The sequence below is a fragment of the Harpegnathos saltator genome, unplaced genomic scaffold (genome assembly GCF_003227715.2).
Source record: "Harpegnathos saltator strain DR-91 unplaced genomic scaffold, Hsal_v8.6 scaffold45, whole genome shotgun sequence".
NCBI classification, from domain to species: domain Eukaryota; kingdom Metazoa; phylum Arthropoda; class Insecta; order Hymenoptera; family Formicidae; genus Harpegnathos; species Harpegnathos saltator.
Window position 1 is genome coordinate 2,018,177 of NW_020230261.1, and position 14,781 is coordinate 2,032,957.

Genomic DNA, 14,781 nt, shown 5'->3' on the forward strand with positions numbered 1-14,781 from the left:
GGCGACGGAAATGTCCAATAGGCGTACAATTTTGTTTGAAAGAAATATAGGTTGCGTTCGGAGAGGAGACTATCAGCGTTGTTGCGTCATTTTATCCTTGTTTTACGTCTGATGAGCAATAAAGATAGACGACCCCTTTTCCAAATGCAGCCAGAATAACTGTATGCTTATTGGATACCAAGCACCGTACCGTCGCGTTATCATGCTGGTCTGCCAGAAACGTAAGTTTGAAACATATAAAGTGAAAGTAAAAATTAAATCAGTTACTAGTTATCAAACAAATGTAGCCAAGTTACAGTTATAGATGGAAGAAACGGAACCAAGTCAAGTTACAGTTACCGAAAAGGAGAAAGAAAAAAGAAATAACTGTAACCTCGTTACAAGTAACGAGTTACTTCCCAACCCCGAAGAGAACGCGCGCGCGATAAACGGGAAGTAAAGCAAGGTGCTCGCCGGGACTTCCACGACTGGCGAAGAACGTCGAGAAGATGGCCCGAAGATTCCTTTCCACCGGAGGGCGCGAATTTCGCTCGGCGGGCTCTCTCGCGCCGGGCGGCGCGGGCGGTCGAACCTTTCCACGCCGGGCTTATCATCGCCTCTGCGAGCCTCGCGCCGCTCCGTCGCGTCCGTCCGCGATTGTTGAACCCGCGGCTCGGACTCGCGAGGGTGAGCGGCGGAGCTGGTCTCGCGAAAGCCCGAAAGCGCGCTTGATCGGAGGAGAGCAACGGCACGCCGCGGCCGGCCGTCGACGACGTGTGGACGATGGCGCGCGCGATTACCGATACCCGACACCGCGCCTGTAAGTCCCTCAAACAGACGGCGTAATCTACTTATACGGGTGCGGAGCTTCTAAACCGGTCAGCCATGACAGCGGGCCGCGCACGGGCGTTCGTGATCTCGCATTCCGCTGGCTCGCTCGTTACCTGGAGGGTACATACCTGCCCGTGGCAGCCGCCTCGGCGTCCGCGGCACCGCGCACGTGTTGTCGAGTCGTGGCCGAGGAAATGAAAATTTCCCCAGCCAGCCGGGCGAGCTCGAAACTTCGTCTCTCCGAAAGCTCATAAATAGCACCCCAATTCCCTTGTTGGTTCCTTTGCTTGTCCCGCGCCGCGCCGGAGGACGGAGATCCTGTGCGGGTGGCGCACGCGGAGGAGACGGAGAAGTGAAATACCGGTTCGTTGAGAAAGACAGAGAGAGAGAGAGAGAGAGAGAGAGAGAGAGAGAGAGAGAGAGAGAGAGAGAGAGAGAGAGAGAGAAGCGAGGGGGCGGGAGGGGAAGGAGGAGAGCGTAACGGGCCGTTGAATGTGTGGCTCTCTTAATGGTATTCAAGTGTGAACGCGGTAACATACCGAGACCGAGGATGAATGGGAGCTTAAGAGCCCAACGTGCTAACACCTACCGACAGCACGGAGATTATTCACGTCGGGACACGTCCCGATGTTCATGAGAGACGATCCAATGAACTCGTCGACTCGCCGATGTTGCGGCTCGTGTAGCGGCGGCTTGTAGCCGCATAATGCGAGAGGAACACGTTGTTCGCTGGGTCTCTCTCGAGCGGCTCGGCTCGGGCTCCGAGCTGCAGCCGAAGAAATGATTCCCCGCGCTCGCGCGCGCGCGCGCACGGCTTTCTTTCTCGCATCGTATCAATAGTTTCTCGGTCATCGAGCTTCGGCTGTGACCAACCACCGGACGATTCGGCGGCAGTCGGCCGGACAATCGAGCAATCTTCAAGCGCGCGCTTCAAGAGCGTCAATTGTACACCCCAAAAAAATATTTTATTTGTAAAGCGATTTTTCCCATAGTCTCATATTCAAACGAAGCCTTTTGTAGGAAAAGGATTCCTCCTTCGGTGAAGCGATTAAAGCGAACCATTCATCTGAAATTTATTAGATATTGTTCTGTCTTCCTTTTATTTCAAGAGGATTTTCTCTTATATCAATTAATTTTCCTCTTGTATCAAGAAGCTTGTCGGGGTTTTTTCTCTTCCATCTACTCACACAGAGACACTCTCTCTGCGCATATGACGTCGTCGTATTTGTTTTATGGACAACGTCTAGAGCAAAGGAGAAAAGAAGAGAGATCGTTATTCAGTTTATATTGTTCTTCCCAGTTATTTCGTCGTGCACGAAGTTGAAGAATTTTTGGAAAAAATTAACTTTAAGACATACCGGCTCATATTTCAGCGTAAGTACACACACATATATCCATTTATCATATCGCGTTGCACACCATATTAAGTGCCATTTAGAGTAGTTAAAATTACAAATTTATGTTCTTTCCTACTTTTCGAGCAGAAAGTAAAAGGATTGAACCAGTTTCATAATAATTTTCTCTCTTTTCCCTATAAAGGAACGTATAACTAGTAAGAATAAAATACAGTAAGAATAAATAATAATCTTCTTAAAAAAAGATTAAATAATCTGTGTACAAAATTTATATTAAAATCAATAAGATTTGCATTATACATACAACATATAATTCCTCTAACTTTAAGAAAATTATGTGTTTATAATGTTTCCCTCTTAATTTTAGAGGAATCCTCTTGAGATCATGCATAAGAGTAAAATCCTTTAAAATTTAGATGATTCCGCTTATTCTAAAATTACTTTTTTTGGGTGTACATCCGCTTGGACGCGCCGATCTCGCATGTCGATTAACACGTTCATTGCCAAACTGAAAATTTGAATTTCGTGTGGTGGCCAAAGTTATTTTTTCTTTTATTTATTTTTAGTCGTTTTTTTGCACGATTGAACTGGCATTGAACTGAGTCTTTTCGAGGGTCCTGGTTTGTCACTCATAATAAAAAACAATCGCGTGAACGGCCGTTTGGTGAGGGGCCGCAACACGCGATATCGCGTGAACGGCAATGAACGTGTTAGGAATACTGTTTGATTAATGCGGCGGTCCGGTCAGGCCGACGTTGCGATTGAGAATAATTCGCGTATCCATTTGTTTCGTCGTGCGGCCGACTTTGCTCGCGAATCTGTCTGATGTCGAAGTCTCTCGCCTCCTCTACTCCTCCGACCGACTTCGGAACGTCTTAACGTCGACGGACCAGACTAACTAGAGAAAAGTAAGCGGCGCTTTACGAACGCCGAGATCGATTTCCGCGGGCGCGCGCGATGCGACGCGAGCTAAGCGAATGCGAAGTAACGAGCTAGATATATCGCGACATCCGCGGTGTATTTTGATCGCGACGATTGCATAATATCGAAAATGTATATATAGCCGCGCGCGCGCGCGCGCGCTCTCTCTCTCTCTCTCTCTTCTTGAAATTTCGTGCACGTAAAATATCAGCCGAGGGACGGAGTCCTTCCTTTGACCAGGTCAAGGGACCGAGCGGACGTTGCTCGAAAATCAAGCCATTGTTTCTCCATTAAGTTTTAGTCGCAGCTTGAGAAGGTGTCCGATTTTTCGCCTCGGCAGAGTCGACCGGCTTCTTTATCCTCGCACGCCTCCGAAGGTTCCAGAGGGATGTATTTCTAATACGGCACTTAGTGCCCAAGAATTCGAGGAATTCACACAGCTATGTTATAGAAAGCGGTTCGCAGGTAGATAAGGAACTCGGGTAGCGGACGGGCAGCAGATGGAAGTAAAGGCGCGCCGCCGGTTTCGTGGCCGACGTGGCAGTCAGGTTGCATCCAATCGTGAGTCACAATTTCCGTAGTTCGTGCGCCCGGGACGCTCATCGACAAATGCAGGGACATGTTAATAAATAATGGCTTGACTTTTGTCAAGCGTGTCTGATTTGTGGACAGGCCGTGTGCAGGTGGAGAAGAGAGGCAGAGAGGGAAGGGACGGGGGAAGAAAAGAGAAAGTTGTCCGTAATCATTAATGGCGCTACGATTAAACAGGAGAATCGTGAGATGCAGTGAGGTGCGCTCGAACGTTACGTGAAGACGTTAAAGTGCGAACGTCCAAGAGCGCCACTACGGCACGAAGATGAGCGCACACACATCCTGTCGATTAAATCCTCCATATCTTACAATCAGCGGCCACGCTGTCGAAACGGCGCATAAATAAATTAATCCGGCGCGCAGCGCAACTCGAACGTCCCGCATTGAAACGTCGGAGTTACATCGGCCCCGGCGAGTTAAGAGGAGTTAAGAAAGACATAAATGTCGGGATTGAACTGGTAACTCGTGGGAAAGCTATTTTCACGTTCTCAAGGAGGATGAGGAGGATGAGGAGGAGGAGGTGGTGGTGGTGGTGGAGGAGGGGGAAAAGGAGGAGAGCGGGAGGGGGAGGGACGCATTACGGGCGGCACCAGCTGCGGAATGCGCGCCAGCATCCCGTACGCGGTGCAACTCGCGTTTTCTCGCTCGTCCGAACGGCTTTGTTTCGCGGATACAAGCGGACTTACCGGGAATCGCGACGCCAAACGTTTTGTCACGTGCGCTCGATGAAAACCAGCCGCGACTCGCCTCTCATCCTCCGCCTCCGCCTCCTCTCTCTCTCTCTCTCTCTTTCTCTCTCTCTCTCTCTCTGTCTCTCTCTCTCTCTCTTTCTGTCTCTCCTTTTCATCATCGTGGGAAAATCAACGCGGATGCGCGAGAGCCGGGATTCCAATCCGCAGTTTACGCTTTATTTATGCTAATAGTTTGCTTGTGCTCCCCTTACCCCCCGGCCGCGCGCGGGAAATTCGATGAGAGGAAAAACCGATAAGTAACTTTATTTATGTAACTCGGCGACACAGTCGCCGCATTCCCGGCGCCCGGCACCGAGATCGGGCGACGCAGATAGAAAGAAAGAGAAAAGAAGAATCAAAGCGACTCGCGACATCGTCCGGAAATCGGATTTCGTAGCGAAATGCTTTATAATCCGATACCACCTCCCCCGGAGGCGCTTTATCAGTCGCCGCCGGCCGCGTAAAATAGGAATAATCGCACGCGCGATCGATTGCGGAAAATTGCATTACTCGCAAGCGACACGGGCAAACTTTATCCGCGAATCTCTTTTCATTAACGGATAACGAAAACTTGCGAAAGCGATTTCCCCTCGAGTCTCATCCGGAGATAGAGACGAGGAAAAAGAGAGAGAGAGAGAGAGAGAGAGAGAGAAAGAGATAAAGAGAGAGAGAGAGAGAGAGAGAGAGAGAGAGAGAGAGAGAGAGAGAGAGAGAGAGAGGGAGAGAGAGAGAGAAAGAGAGAGAAAAAGGTAGGTCGCCTCTGCCAAGATCGCGCGCCGATCGATAAATCTGTCGTTAGGATTAACATCGGGCGAACCCAAGACACTCATTTTGCAATCGAAGGGGCATTTAGATGAAGCCGCATGGAAACGCTCCGCGGGCGCCGAGCTGTACGATGTTAATAAACGGCGCGAGAGACGGGGAGAGAAAAGAGTCCGAGTGAGAGGGAGAGACTCGACTCTCGTCGGCTGTGCAACGCGATCCCGGCGAGGAAAATGCAAAAACTAGAAATCCAATTAAGATTCCTTGGCGCCACCTAGTGCACGCGCAGTCGCGTTAGTCAAAGATATATGCATATACAATGCGGCCCGCGACATTCGTCCGATAATTATGCGCGGACACTTCTTGTTTACGAGCGGGGATTATGAATACGCATGGCGAATTTATCGACGCGAGCGCGCGCCAACTTTTACGGCGGCCTTAACGGCGCGCGCGCTACGGAAAAATTAAACGATCGCGCGATAGAACACGACCGTCACCGTGTTGCGAGCGAGCGATCGAGGACGTAATAGCAGCAACAACAACAACAACAACAATAACGGCGATCAATCGCACTGCGTGTCGCTCGTAGGAGCTCTGCGATCGATGAGTAATAGAAATGTTCAGCAGCGCGTCGTAATCGGTCTTGTCGCGCGTTACGCGATATCCTCTCTTTCTCTCACACACATTCACTCGCACACACACACACACACACACACACACACGCGCGCGCGCGCGCAAACATACGCCGACTGTCTCAATTGTCCCAGTTGTCCAACCGGAAAAATGATTTCCCGCTCGCAAAAAAATTGCGCACGGGCGCAATTCGCACACGTCGAAATCCGCGAGGCTGCGGCGAGGCCCGTCGATTGGCGATCACGACTTCCGAATTCGTCTCGCTCTCCGGGTCAATTAATTATCGCGCTCCGCGGCGTGGTATCTCGTGAGTTCCCCGCACACGTCACCATTGTCGCGCGGCCGGACACGTCGAGTTAACGGATCAGATTTAATCGGTTAATCCGCGTCTATTATTCTCGCGTGACTCGCCGGTGAGAGGCGCCGCGAATAAATAATTTCCACCTTCGTTCTCTCTCTTCTCCCCCTCCCCCCCCCCCGCCACCTGCCCCACGCCGGCTGACTCGCGCTCGTCGAGAAATCTTCGTTTCCTCGTCGCGCGTTTACGAACGTACGCGTTACGCGAGCTCGGAAAATTGCGCGCGTTTCCGCGTCGCGAGCGTGCGTGTCCAGGTCTTTCAGGACGCGGCGGATACCTGGACCGGCGAGAAAAGAAAACAAGAAGGAAACTCATTTCGCGGCATTGATTTACGGCGGATGCTAATTGCGAGACGTGATAGCGCGACCGCGAAGGAAGGAAGGACGGGCGCGGCGGGGAAAAGGGCTCCGCGCACGTACGAGTGGAAAAGTGACTTAAGTGGATAGCAATTGTCGTAATGGCAGACTCAGACATTCGCCTGTCGTACGGCGGCTGAATACGGTAGCTCGCGCGATTATTACCGCGCGATTAACCGAACCGCCCCTCGGGCGGCCTCCCTCGTTTTCCAGCGAGATGTGTACATTCCGCTTCGCGAGCGAAGCCGCCGACGGCTTCGTAATATCAGCCAGCCGCGCGATGAGATAATCACGCGCGCGCACGGCGGAAAGTTCTTCTAACCGCGCGATAATTGTCGATCTGCCCGACAAAGGGCAGAGCGTGTTTGCCGGCGCGTCGCGGAAATTTGCAAACGAGCGATTATCGCGTCGGCGAAGTGCCAGCGGGGGGAGTCGCTCCACCCCCTTAATCTCCTCCGTCGTTTTTCTCGTCCGCGCGTAAAACGCAAGCGCGAATGCGTGCGGGGCACGATTCGGCTCTCGACGTCCTTGTTCTTTCCTTGTATCGCCCTCCAAATACGAGCACTTGAGCTTTCAAAGTGCGCGCGCGACGCGTGTACATGTATCCTGTGTACGGAAAGTTTAAGTGTGGCTTAAAGTTGCCGCTAGAAAATGCCGCTTGAATGCGCCACGAGTTTAAAGTTGAGACACGCAGTTTAAAATTTAAACGCGCGTTTGAAGAGCAAAATGACAAGAGTGTCGAGATTTAGCGTCGCGTGTCGGTGCTTTGATCGCGCGTCCGCACTGCAATTTGGTCTCTCTGCAATTCGATTCGTCGATACACGGAGAGAAGATACGGATCCTGCGTCCTCGCGGATTATCTCCTCAGCGGCGCACGCTCCGCTGACGCCAGAAATCGCGCAGCGTGTCGCGCTCGCGGTAAAATTCAGCGCGGCATAACTGATGGTCTGTCATAATTTTAATGGTACGTTAGCGCGCCACCGTGAGACACAGAGTTGCGCAAGTTATGCTAACGAACCGGATAATTCGCGAGCCGATCGCCGCAAAGCGACGTTAATCCGCGCATTCGGCTCGATCGCGATCACCATCGGTCACCCTTCGGTGTCAGTCGGCCGCGTTTGCGAGGCATAATTTGTCTCAATTACCTCCACAAATCAGTTCGAATCTTAATCGAATTTCCACTCGAGCCTTATCCACGGAGGATCAAGCCGCGCGCTACCGGGCAAACTGAACTGCCCAGAGGACCGCTCCGTGAGGCTCTCGAGAGCCCACGACGACGACGACGACGACGACGACGTGTCTCTAAGCTGACGACCGCGATACAAAATATCACGTATCGAGGTTACAGAACCAGAAGAGGCACACGTATCCCCGCGCGTGCAGACGCACACACCTGACAGCCATCGGTCGGTCGAAGACCGCGACAGAGCGATCGTCCGCTTCAGCAAAGCCCGGGGACGCCCCGAGAACACGCTCCGGCGGGAGTCGAGCGAGGCGAGCCGAGAGACGCTGAATTAGCCGCGCTACTTAGCCGAAATGCGAGCGAGACGGCTTCTCGCGAGCTCGCGGCTCAGCTCGGCTCGGCTCGGCTCGGCTCGGCTCGGCTCGGCTCGCAACCGCGAGTCGTGCGAACCGAAGCAGGCTACTGATGCAACTCCGTACGGCGGGTCACGCAAGGGCTTCCAGACGTCCGAGTAGTCGGCATCAACGTGACGCGAGAATGGCGTGTAATTTTCAAATGAGCCATTCAAAACGCGCGCGCGCACAAACACACACACACACACACATAAATGGAGTGTACCATAAATCACGTCGGCCGGCAAAACGCGTCACATCCGGCACGATCCCTGCACTTTCCCCCGGGGGTGAGAGCGCGCTCTGATTTCTTTTTTCCCTCCCCTTCCCTGGTCTCTGCTCTGTTCTCTCTCGCTCTTTCTCGGAAGGAATACTCGAACGACCGTCGTATCGTGACCGGCGATAACCGTGCTTCTCCTCTCGTGTACTTTGCATGAGTCACGCGCGCGAGGACGCAGCAGCCAAGGCGGGGGAGAGGGGGGGGGAGGGGGGCTGACGACTTTAATGGAGCCTAACGCGCTTCGATGAACCCGAAGGTTTTAGGCAGTCTCGCGAGTGAATTGGATAATATCCAATATTGCCGCCAACAGCGAGGACACATTTTCTCTCGCGCCCTCTCTTCTTCGTCGCGTAAATTACGAGGTGTTCGGCGTATCTTCGGCAGGCATCTCGGGCAAGCCGAGCGTGACACGCGAATAGAATCGTTCGCCTGTGGCCGATTCTCGATTCTCGATCGCATCATTTCACGAGTTATCCCCCCCGGGCCAACGGTGTAATAATATCCATCCCCATCCGGTAGCCGCGCTCTCCGAATCGAGCGCGCCGCGGGGGACGGAGACTGCGACGGCGACCGGTCGATCCCATCGCATCGATGAAGTCGATACGACGCGATTGATAAATGGCCGATCGACGTGCCCGCGCAGCTGCCCCGTCGCTGGCCGCGACGGGCTCGACCACCGTCACGAACAGCTGACCACGTTTCGGTAACATATGGTCGGACAGTATTCTCTCGTCGCGCCGACCTTACGCCGCCAGGCCGGCCTGGCCATTGGCCCTCCACGATTTTTCTCGGACCGCGGACATGCGGACGACGACTGTTTCGATCACGACACATTGAACACGAGAGCACAATGCGAGCGAGGAAGGACGGTCAGCTAGCTCGCGCCCAACGCGGCGTGAGCAGGGATACTCACAAGGAAACATAGGGAACTCGGAATTCAAAAGATTTATGAAACTTTGTGTGGAAGTAAAGTAGTTCATCCGTTGTGCAAAACTATTCTTTGTTCGTGCCGAATTCAGTCTGAGTCTGGGTGAAATCACCCCCTCAGACTCTTCGAGAAAGAAATATCATTTTCATTTTCAGCGTGTGTCTGTTAAAATTGAGAAACATTTTTGAAACCCCCCTCCTCCTCCAATTTCGCAAAATCTGAATACACAGTTGCGAAGAGTATGAAATACACTACAACTTTCATGTAAACCATTTTTGCATATGCCTTCGTATTTTGAAGGATGTACGCTAAAAATAAAAATGATTTTCTTTTTCGAAGGGTGGTTTCATCCCCCCTCCAGACTGGGATTCCGCACGCACAAAAGAATAGTTTTGCATTACGGATGAACTACTTTACTTCCACGCAAGGTTTCACAATTTTTTGAATTTCCGGCTCCCCTACCTCTCCTTCAATCAGCCTTCAAACGCGTTTCGGTGTTTCCCCGACGATTGTGTCCGCTCGATTTCCCACGTGGAAGGGGAAGAGTAGCTTGAATTTAACGCGACGGTCAACGACGGCCAGGCTTCACTGTGTTCCGCCGAGGAAGGAACGACAAGTCCTGACGTTCTGAGTTCAGCTTGAAAAAGACGGAAGCCCTGTCCCCGTCGATCAAAGCCAACTTCTCGTTTCTTGTCACATGTCCTTGGCCGGTCTTTCTCCCTCCCGTGCACGTGAGAGCAAAAGGAACACGTCTTCCGACACAGAGTGTATTAACACCTCGTCGAGACAAGACGCGCGGCGGTGCGTCATCCGCGGGGCAAATGTAAGCGGGACGCCGACGGACGGACGCACCGGTGCGTGTCATTAGCGCGCGCGTAAGCAAACGTGAGCGCTTGTAAATGCACTCCGGGGTGTGCAGTTTGTCGTAGGTTTATTTATCCCGGAAGACGCTCGGCCGCTTCGGCGAGGCGTCGAGTAATCCTCCGCTATCGCCGGCTCGATAACGACTCGTCGAAAGTGTCCGGCTTTCGGCGCGCGCCTCAGTCAGGCGGACTGCGCCGGGTAAATATCGTTATTGTCATCGACGATCGTTAATAAATCTGTCGGCCGGCGAGCGCGCGGCCGCTCGCACGCGTGCGAGAAGCTTCCGTGACTCCAGAAATAAATTTACGGGCGATTTTAAGCGCGATACACCAACTATTTCCAGATCCAGAAGCGACTTGAAGCCGAGATATTTATAAGTCCTTAGTACGAGGCTCTTCCTTTCGCCCTCCGGCTTTCTTTCTCCACCTTTCTCCCCTTCCCCCTTCTCTCTCTCTCTCTCTCTCTCTCTCTCTCTCTCTCTCTCTCTCTCTTTCTCTCTGCTCAGCGCTGTTATAATGCCTGAAAGGTTATTTTCGGTACAAAGCGAATAGCGTGAGTGCGCTCGTAAAAAGACGGGATTTTATGGCAAGGATATCCTGACCCTGCAGTTTCTGGAGCGAGACGTGGCATAAAACCGCGGTGGCAAAAATTGCGTTACCGATAATTGAATGTTTGCACTTGGCGCAGGTGTGTACGTGTGTGTACGTGTATGTCCGAGGGGTAATACGGTATGATATACGGTTTGGAAAATATCGGGATCGGCGACGGAGCTGCGATACGACGGCAGTCGCTGCGGGAGAGTGAAAAAGGAGAGAGTGTGAGAGAGAGAGAGAGAGAGAGAGAGAGAGAGAGAGAGAGAGAGAGAGAGAGAGAGAGAGAGAAAACGAGAGCTCGGGATTACTTCATCCATCGTTAAAGCTTTACATGCGTGGCCATTACGTCGCGGGATCGTCCGGATCGAATTGTTGGTGGTAGGTCGAATTATTAATAACGAGACGTTCATTCGCTTCCTGACAGACCGTCGTCGTCTGTCTCCGACGTTACTTTGTATCCCATCTGCTTCGCGCACACAAACGGCTCTCTCTCTCTCTCTCTCTCTCTCTCTCTCTAGTCCCGCGACTCGGACTAATCGCACGAACTCCAATCGAATTTCCTCGCGGTGAACGTTGAGCGCGGTTTCACGCAACGTGACTCGCGCGACGCAGCCCCGTCCGTCTCGACGACGACGAGAAAGGGCGAGGATCGCCGGGTGCGCGCGGCGGCAATGAACTTTATCGTTACGGCGGCTTATCGCCGCGCCGGTGTAGCGAGAAATCCGTCTGCCCGCGACGATGACGACACTTGGCGTCCTCGCGTAATCCTCGCGCTTAACGGCGCGGCGAGGAGAAGAGGGGGGATGATATCGCGGTGCATGAGAACACGACGAGATCGTGCAGCTCATCAGCAGCGGTGACTGGCTCTCTCCTCTCTGTCGTGCGGCGGGCTGACGCTTTAATAAATCGCTCGCATATTAATTACTCCATACGGCGGACAACTTGCAGAAACGTATCTCTCGGAGCTCTCGTGACGTCGCCGTGCGCGCCGAGGTATCCGTTCTCCCTCGATGACGACGGAGCAGCGAGAGACACGCACTCTCGACGCGCTATCGCTCGATGTCAATTGCGCGATCACGGCGCGGCGCGTTTACGTTCAATCACGATTTATCGAGTCGTCAGTCCGCTAGGTCCGACATATATATTTAATATAGCGAGTCTACTTCGTCTCTACGACGCGTATATCTATATTTAACACGTCGAGTGCGCGGCGGTCGCCGCTGTATCTCATCGTGTCACGTACGAGGTTTCAATTAATTGCGTTGGAGAAATCGCTCGTACGGCCCGCCGAGAGACAGAGAGAGAGAGAGAGAGAGAGAGAGAGAGAGAGAGAGAGAGAGAGAGAGAGAGAGAGAGAGAGAGAGAGAGAGAGAGAGAAAAGATGCACATATCCTGAGCAATTATCGAGCAAAGCTTTTTCCCGCAATTAACGAATCAACATGTCAATACGTTCGATTCTGCGCGACGGATTTCCGCGTCTTATCTCTCTCGCCTCTTTACTTCGTCGTTCGTCAAGCTTATCTCCGATCAACGAGAGCCGGCGCGTGCTGCAGTCAGCATGTTAACATCGACTGACCGACTACATTTTATTCGCGACTACGTGGATCTATCTTGTCCTCCCCTCGCTGTTATCTCGCCGATTACCATGCTTACTCGCACGAGCGAGCGTCCATTTTTTTCTTTCCCGCTCCGCGCGTGACCCGCTCGCGGCTTCGAGCGAGGTCCGGCGAGAGCTCGCGCGTGCGACAATTAGGTATGCAGAAAAGCCACTTGGCGCTGATAGCGCGTGCCTGCGACAAGTGGCGATATCCTTTCCTTCCCGCGGACTTTCAGCAATAAATCTGTATTAACGGGCCACGGGCCGGCGATAATGCGCCATTTATGCGCGTTAAATCACGCGCGTACATCACGCGCTGCGAGGGGAGAGCGCGAATCGAAACCACCACGGGGCAGGGGGGAGGGAGGAGGATGGAGAGTAACTCTCATCGCGTTAATTATTTGGCCGCGCACATTAGCGCCGCGCGCGGCGGTCTCGGCCGTCGTGGAAGCGCGCGTATAAATTAGCGGACGTACTTGGAAGCCGTCGGGGCTCCTAAAATTACACGCCGGCGCGAGCCGCCGATGATGACGAGATGACGACTCCGAGAAGCGTGATATCATCGCGCGCGCGCACACGGCTCGACTCGGCTGTATTTTTTGCCACTGTCGTGTCTCTCGCGCAAAGTTTGGCGTTGCTTCGCGAATATCGTCAACACGACGCGACGACCACGCTCTCTATCGCGCATTATAGACGCTTCAAGAGAAAACCGAGCGGGGTGGTCGGCCCGCCGCCGTCGAGACGACAGACAGGGGTGGCGCCGAAACGAAACGCGCGCCCTTGAGTGCTGGTCTCTCTCTCTCTCTCTCTCTCTTTCTCTGCGGTTTCGCAGAGAGACCGCGGGTACTTAAGACACTGAAAACGACCCGGCAAGGACGAGGCGTGGGCTAATGACTCGCTCGTTCGCCGCGTCTACCTGCGTCGTGTTAAGTTCCCCTCTCGAAACGTTTGGGGGTTAGCGGCGTCCAGAGAAGAGCAGCGCGGCTGAGGACGGTTGACATTCGTTAGTGTGACGAATGGACGAAAGGGACGGACGGGGTTATATCGGTTGCAACGGCAGAGAGGGAGGCTCCCTTCGGGAACGGGAAATGCGTGGGACGCGCTGGGGGAACTGAAGGAACGAGCCGCTTCTTCGTGGTTCTTCGCGCCGTAACGACACGATAAATCGCGACACGGAGGGGTACTTTGTTAAAGATATTGGAACATGTAGTAAGAGACGCGAGGTTGCGCCGTGGAGCAGCATGCGGTCCGATAACGGAGTGGTCGGCAGTGGAAATATATCCTGAGAGAGAGAGAGAGAGAGAGAGAGAGAGAGAGAGAGAGAGAGAGAGATGGGGAGGGGGGAGAAGATGAAATATACATCTAATTGTAAAATTGCGTTCGGCAATGAAAACGGTCACGGGCGCGCTGTGTATATGAGAATACGCGGGACGACAAATCGACGAGATAGCCCGATATCTCGGCTGCGCCCGAAGAATCTAATGGTATCTGGGATACATCCACCCCCTGCGACGTTTGATTTACACGGTTCGAGCTCCAGCGTGCTGGAAGTGTGTCAGCGGATAACTATCCGCGATCGGAATGGAAACTGCGGGCCACTCGTTGCGCGCGTGCGTTTTCGGACGAGAGATTTATGCATTGTGCCATTAGCCGCGCTCTACTTGCGGAATTATTACATAACCGCGAATGTTCGAAGGGAGAACGGTTTAAATCCCGCCATTTACGAGCGGATCTCAGCGGCTCGTGCGCGACGAGTAACGACGCGCGCGGAGTCCCTTGAAATTCCGCGCGCGCGGAGGGAGCGATCGGTACGAAAAGTGAGAATATTTTTCGAGGAGGCGGGGAGAGATACAGAGAGGGAGGGCATTAGCAAAGCTCCATTAAACTTCCAGAGAGCCCGGAGATTCGTCGTGTTCGTTACTCGCCGGCGCGTTACACTTTTATCTCGCGCCGTCGTCTGCTCCATTTGCGAGCGCGCACACGCGGCCCATTGTGCGCGTCGCGACGATTTCGATTGAATATATTAATTTTCATTCACGCTGACGTTCGCGCGTGTGCATGACCGTGCTTAGTTATTCGCTTTTAATACCGGCCCGACGTACGAAATTTAATATGCAATCTAGCGTGATCCGATTTGCGCGTCGCGTTTTATACACCGGCGGCTATATTGCGATCACGCTAATAATAATAATGATAATCATCATTCGTCGCTTCAGCCGGCGCATCCTGCGGCAGAACGAATCCGCCGCGCCGCGCCGCGACGCGACGAAATCGCCGCGTCTCTCCAGAGGTCTCTCCGCTCTTTTTCCGCAGAGCGGATATGGAAATGGCCTATCGATGACGCGCCTCGCGATGGATCACCATGGGCGGTCCGCCTCGGACCAGGTTATACGAACCGTCCAGCGGGATCCGACACCCACGGGGTGC

The 14,781-nt window shown here is 53.2% G+C and overlaps 1 protein-coding gene across 6 annotated transcripts in view; it reads right to left on the minus strand.

Moving 5' to 3' along the window:
* Window positions 1-14,781, minus strand: part of Sulf1 (Extracellular sulfatase Sulf1) — a 72,861-nt gene that overhangs the window by 51,342 nt on the left and 6,738 nt on the right. The window contains exon 2 of one of the 6 annotated variants that reach the window (XM_025301860.1): window positions 939-1,128. The exons of 4 other annotated variants lie outside the window; for them this stretch is intronic. The gene's annotated coding sequence lies outside the window, so the exon portion shown is untranslated. Of the gene's footprint in view, window positions 1-938; window positions 1,129-4,363; window positions 4,442-14,781 lie in introns of those variants that run through there. One more of the 6 variants, XM_025301863.1, reaches the window with a different exon arrangement.